Source organism: Lepidothrix coronata, unplaced genomic scaffold, assembly GCF_001604755.1.
Source record: "Lepidothrix coronata isolate B3197 unplaced genomic scaffold, Lepidothrix_coronata-1.0 Scaffold156, whole genome shotgun sequence".
In the NCBI taxonomy this organism is placed as follows: Eukaryota; Metazoa; Chordata; class Aves; order Passeriformes; family Pipridae; genus Lepidothrix; species Lepidothrix coronata.
Genome location: NW_016690336.1, coordinates 1529949 through 1535994, shown reverse-complemented (window position 1 = coordinate 1535994; position 6046 = coordinate 1529949). Strand labels below are relative to the sequence as shown.

Genomic DNA, 6046 nt, shown 5'->3' with positions numbered 1-6046 from the left:
AGCCACAGCTTCTCTGGGCAACCTGTGCCAGGGCCTCACCACCCTCACAGGGAAGAATTTCTTCCTAATTAGTAGCTCTGATAAAGATTTAAATCAGATCTTCAGTCAAGTGTGCAGACAGGGGTGGGGCCAGAGAAGTTTAACATTTAAATGCCATTTAACATTTAAAGGCCAGATCAAACTGGTCATATGTTGAAGGCCCAGAAGAACCACTTCTTTAACAGTTGTTTATGCAGCTTTAGCCAGTTCTGAGAAATGAGCAGGTCTTGCACGTCCTTGGTGCAGTCTTGCTGCTCCAGGAAGCACAGAAGAAGAAAACACAGCCCAGGACCATGCCCTCGTACCAGGCAATAAGCAGGCTCTGAATATGTGCTGCTTCACCACCCAACAGGGCTCCAAAATCGTTTGCTAAAAGGCACATGAATCTGCCAAGAGCACAGGGGGTCAAAACACGGATCCACCTCGGGAGAGAACTGCAGCCCACACCCACACAGGGCAGCCTTGAGCGTTTGCAGAAGGTAAGAAAAGACCATTTGCAGTTTTAGGAAAGGTGTTAAAAGATCAAGACTTTGGATTCCAGTCTCTGCCTTGCAAATAACAGTTTTATCTGCAAACTGTGATACCTCCCCCAGATTGCAATGTCTGCTCTCGTCTTGAATTAATTAAGGAGTGTTAACGAACAGGAGGTGGATTCCCAGCAAAGGCAAAGATGTGAGTTATTGGTGAAGGTGGCCAAAGGTGAGAGAATCAATCTCAAAACTAATACACCAAAACTATTTCACAGGTGCACTGGCAAAATGATCTATTGCTCCCTGAAGATTTCAGCTCTTTGGCACTTCCCTCCTCTCACAGGCACAATCCAGGATATTTTTAATACAGCGGATTGTGAGTAAAGGACACACTTCCCATCCTCAGCTCTATGCCAAGTCTCAGCAGAATGTGAAGTGCCCTATTCAGACCCTGGAGATTAGATTTGTCCAACTGCCTTTCCATTCATTTCCCTTCTGCAAGTTCACGGGACGCTGCTGTTTGTTTACCGTGGTGAGTTTACTGAGTAAAACACAGTAAGTGATGTAATCACCTAAGAAATAAAAAGAAAACAGGGCAGGAAGAGGACAAAGGTAATAAATCCAGACAGTGGGATAGAAACAGAACTAGTTTGTTGAAATCAGGAGGAAAATGCAGTAAAAGCGAAAAGATTTTCCCCTCCCGCAGAGGAGAGACAAGCAACGTCCTCCTGGGTAGTTTCACTGACTCCTGTGCTGCAAAGGACAATGTTTGTTCCACGAGTTTTGCATTTAGAGATTTTATGAGCCCTTCCAATTGACACGGGATTCAAATATCCAGCGCCTGCACCTCTACTACACACCAAGAAAGGAACCTGCAGAGGTGGGAAAGCTGCAAATCAGGATGAAAGGATACATTGAAGAGGTTTTTCCAGCAGCCGGATTCCCAGTGGGTAGTGCCCTACACAGTAAATTACTTCAAGGGAAATGAATGGGGTTGTTTGTGAGGCAGAACAGCTCAGAGCTTCCCCTTTGCAAGCGCCGTAAGCCCTGAGAAACATTCGCCAGCCGGGAGATTTACTGGCTGCTCCCGGGCAAGAGTCGGGCTGGAAAACCTGGGTGGAAACTGTCTCAGTACAGCTCCTTAATCACAGAGCTGTTCCTGCGAGAGTGAAAACAATCATCCAGATCTTTATGTCACGGAAACACGGGGTTTGGAGCAGCGCTGCGTCGGAACCGATGCACGAGACAGCACGGGATCACCCCGAAAGGAGCCCAGGGATTTACATTCCCGACAACACCACACCCCAAACCCAACGCTGCACGTGCACATATCCCGTTCCCGAGGTCGGATTAACCTAACGACAACACAAGGGCTCGCCGGGAGAGCAGGGAAAGGCCCCTCTTACCGAGTTTCACACTCTGCACGCGGCCCCCGATGCGGTCGGTCGCCTCAAGGACAGTTACATCCGTGAAGCCGCTTTCCAGGAGCGCCTTGGCTGCCGACAGGCCCGCGAGCCCAGCACCGATAACGACTATTCGAGGCTGTCGCTTTCTCCGTAGGCCACTACTAAGAGGATCATCCGTGCTGTCTGCAGATATTTCACAACTTTGCATGCCGTCCAAGCTCTCTTTCTAAGGAACCTACGGGAAGAAAGCAAACAAGTGCTTACAAACGCTTACCCTCCGCGGTTGAAAATTCCCAGGGAAGGCAAAAAGAAAACTGGAAATAAAGAAGCCGGGCAAGAAGAGAAAAGAAAGTTGTGAACTGGACCCAGCCTTTCAAAATGGGATGCACGGAAAGGATAACTGAGGTCAAACTGGGATGCAACAACTTTTTAGCCTGGAGGACCAGTACTGGAAACTGCAGAAATCTCCACCCTCTTGTACGATGTAGACTATTTCCAAAGGACTGTCAAACTCCCATGTTTTTATATAACCTCTGAAAGTGGCAATTTTGTGGTAAAGGCTTTGAAAAATAAAGACAAAAGAACGACGTCCCCAGTGCCGACGAGCTCCACGACCCAGTGATGAAGCTCCACTGTGCCACTGTGGCAACCACAAAGCATAAGCTTCAGATCCTCTAACCAGGGCACTAGGTAAGGAGGGTTTAGCTCCAAGCACGGAGACTGGATATCAAACCAATCATTACAGAAATGGGACAGATGGGAAAATGTTTCAACTGATGAAAGCCAACAAGGGCTAGTTCAGAAATTCACAGCCCCGTGATGCAGCCTCTGGAGCCAACGCTGTCCTGCCACATCAGGATCAGCCTTGGGCTTTGATGAAGAGAGGTTCAAACCCACACCAGTCCTGACCAGTTCAACTCTACCTCCACCTACCCAATACATCCAACGGCTCCTCTGAGCAGGATCCAATTTTCTTTTGTAAACTCCCAGAAGTCATCTTTATACCAGTGTCCATCCTTAGTTCTCAGGCCCCATTACCTTATTTTAGTAGGTGGGACTCAGCAGCCTGAGTCCATGGCTAAGGGTCCCTAATCAGGGATCACCAATGCAGGGTGTCTTTACACACAAATGTCAGTGTGTAGACATCTGGTTCTGGGCAGTTCACACCTGCCCTCCGGAGCGTGAAGGAACAGGGTACAGAGACCCAAACTCCACCAGGCCCACACTGGCATCAGTCTCAGTTTGCAAAGGATAAACACACAGCCCACGATTCATCGCCCTTGGAATCTGTTGGTGCCCAATGATTTGGATAAAACACACACACAATTCCTAGCTTTACCATCCTCCCTCCCCAAACACTTACTGAATACAGAGCTATGCAAGGAGACAGTGTTCTGCCTCTTCCTCTTGCCAAGCTGCTGGATACCCCTTCTGAGTTCCTCCTCAATTTACCCAACGCTTGGCCAGTGTCAAAGTGTTGACTATGCCTCTCTTCCATCACCAGAAGGGTCGAACCTTTGCACTGAAGACACTATTGAAGTTTCTGATCACATGTACTAACAAAGTTCAAGGTAACAGTAGTTTCATTTGGAGAGTCTCTTTTTCTCCAGGATCTTAGAGCATTTATGTATGTTGACCAAGCAACATCCACTCTCTGAGGAGAGCTGACACCAGACTGCAGTTTTAAGCAGTGGTATGAAAAGGAGGGTGGTCCCAATGGGGCTCTGAGAACTGTTTTGGAAATCTTTAAACTGGAACAGCTTCAGCTCAATCCACCCTTCGCTGGACTCACCTGCAAGAGGGATCTGCGCAGTGTGTGCAAACTCTGGCTCTGCCACCAGAGCTTGTTCCAACTGGCACTGCACCACTTCCAACTGCCACTGCAGCAGGTCCCAACTGCCACTGCCCAACAGAACGGAGAGTCATAGAATCCTGACTGGATGGGACCTTAGAGCTCATCTCGTTCCACCCCACTGCCATGGGCAGGGGCACTTTCCACCAGACCAGGTTGCTCCAAGCCCTGTCCAACCTGGCCTTGGACACTTCCAGGGATCCAGGGGCAGCCACAGCTTCTCTGCCCAACCTGGGCCAGGGCCTCCCCACCCTCACAGGTAAGACCTTCATCCCAACATTCAATCTAAACCCCTCCTTCTTTAGTTTAAAACTGTTCCCTCCTTGTCCTATCACTGTCTGCCTTTTTAAAAAGTCATTCTCTCTCTTTTCTATAAGTGCTGGAAGGTCTCTCTCTCCTGGAGACTTCTCCAGGGGAACCCCCCCAGCTCTCCCAGCCTGGCTCCAGAGCAGAGGGGCTCCAGCCCTGGCAGCATCTCCGGGGCCTCCTCTGGACTCTCTCCAGCAGCTCCACGTCCTTGTGCTGTTGTTCCCAGGCCTGGAGGCAGCTCTGCGGGGGGGGGGTCTCACTGGGGCAGAACAGAGGGGGAGAACTCACTCCCATAGACATTCTACAACACTACTCAATCTCCAGATAACACTTTGGTCCACGTATTTTAACTGCCACAAGAAGGAAACATCTTTTCTGCCATCTACATCCTATAGAAACTGAAACAGGTCAGCTCAGTTCTTCAAGCACAGCTTTCCTAATCCTGGCTTTGGCGAGCTCCTGTGAATTCTTCACATGAAAGCTTCCAGAAAATGTTTTCCCTCCCGTTTCAGCATTTTAATACTGGATTAGGTGACCTGTCTAGACAGATGAGAAAATAACAGGGTATTTTGTGTGTACAGAACCCTGATTTGGAAACCACCCCTACTCAGCAAACAACCTTTACTGTATGATCAGCAGGGGAAGGCAATTAAAATTTAGCAAAAGCCTAGGTTTTCCAACCAGGATCCACGTTCCATTGTGAAATGAACAGGTGATATAAATACATGAATCCCCACTGCACTTTATTTCAGTATCAACTGTACACTTTTCTCGGCTCCCAAGTTAAGACAAGCACATAAAACACAGTTCAGTGTGTTCAGTGCTCTCCCTTCAGCACTTGCCAAGCCACCAGTCAGGGCTCGAGCCAGTGAATATCACCAGGTCCCCTGACACAAAGATAGTTTGGCTTTTTACTTTTTCTTAGTTGCCAAAAACAGTTGTTTCTTTCTCTTTTTTTTTTTTTTCTCTTTTAATCACAGGGTAGGAAGTGTGTTGGCTGTTGTACTGTGAGTCTCTCTCAGGCTGTAATTTTACTTTGTGTCCATCTAAGAGCAAGGGTAGCAGTAAAGCACAGTGTCACTGAAAGTCAAATTCCCCTGCTTTGTCTTGCTTACAGCCTTCCTGCCCACCAGCCAACAGGCCACAATAAAATATCCAAATACACATCTTTCTTTTGTCTTAAATCTACAGCTTTGATCCTCTTATCTCATGTGTGTTTCACTCAGGATATTTTAATCACTTCTACTCCCAGACCTGTTCCCTTTCCTCACTATCACCATCCTGCCCCTGCCTCCCTACGTGCCACTACCCCTTCATTGATCCCCTTCCATTTCCTTCATTCAAAAAATAAAACCCTTTAAAAAAAAAATCCCTGAAACCAACCCCTCCCTGAAAAAGAAAATAAATCCTGAGCATAACTGCTGTTTCCCAGCAGACAAATCTTTGCAAAAATATGTTTTCTAAGCTGGGCATCATTCTACCAACCCAGAATCATGGGTTTCCATTCCTGGCATTTTTACCCTTCAATCCTCTGAGTTCCCCATCCTTTAATCTCTGCTGATCTCAGCTATGAAAAGTTCAGAGGTGTGACAACTTCATGAGGTTTTTTTTCCCTCATTTTGCCAGTAAAACCTCGCAGGTCACAGGGAAGAAGCCAGAGAATTAAGGCAGTTCACAACTGCCCTCCTTATTACAACAATGCTCTCTGAGCAGGCTATTCTTCTAGGACCCTTCAGAAAAAGGTCACCAAGGCTCCAACTACTTAAAAATACAAAACCCAAATAAACAAAAGCATTTCTCAAGGAAATCTGCTATTCTTAGCTCACCCAAAGGCTCCCGTGGTAGTACTGTTGTAGCTGTGATGATACAAAGATTTGGGCAAGGCTGAAAACAAGGCTTGTGTGCTTGAAGGCTTGGCTGGGGGTGGTTGGGATTTTGGGGTTTGTTTGCTGGTTTTCTTTTTCCATCAG

At 47.5% G+C, this 6046-nt stretch overlaps 1 long non-coding RNA gene across 1 annotated transcript in view; it reads right to left on the bottom strand.

The window, feature by feature from the left end:
- The window catches only part of LOC108504270, an 11514-nt gene extending 7534 nt beyond the window's left edge, over positions 1 to 3980 (bottom strand). The window contains exons 1-3 of the long non-coding RNA XR_001877052.1: positions 3708 to 3980; positions 1916 to 2150; positions 332 to 337 (exon numbers count right to left, since the gene is read on the bottom strand). This is a non-coding gene — a long non-coding RNA (uncharacterized LOC108504270). The remainder of the gene's footprint in view (positions 1 to 331; positions 338 to 1915; positions 2151 to 3707) is intronic.
- Positions 3981 to 6046: the final 2066 nt, after the last annotated feature.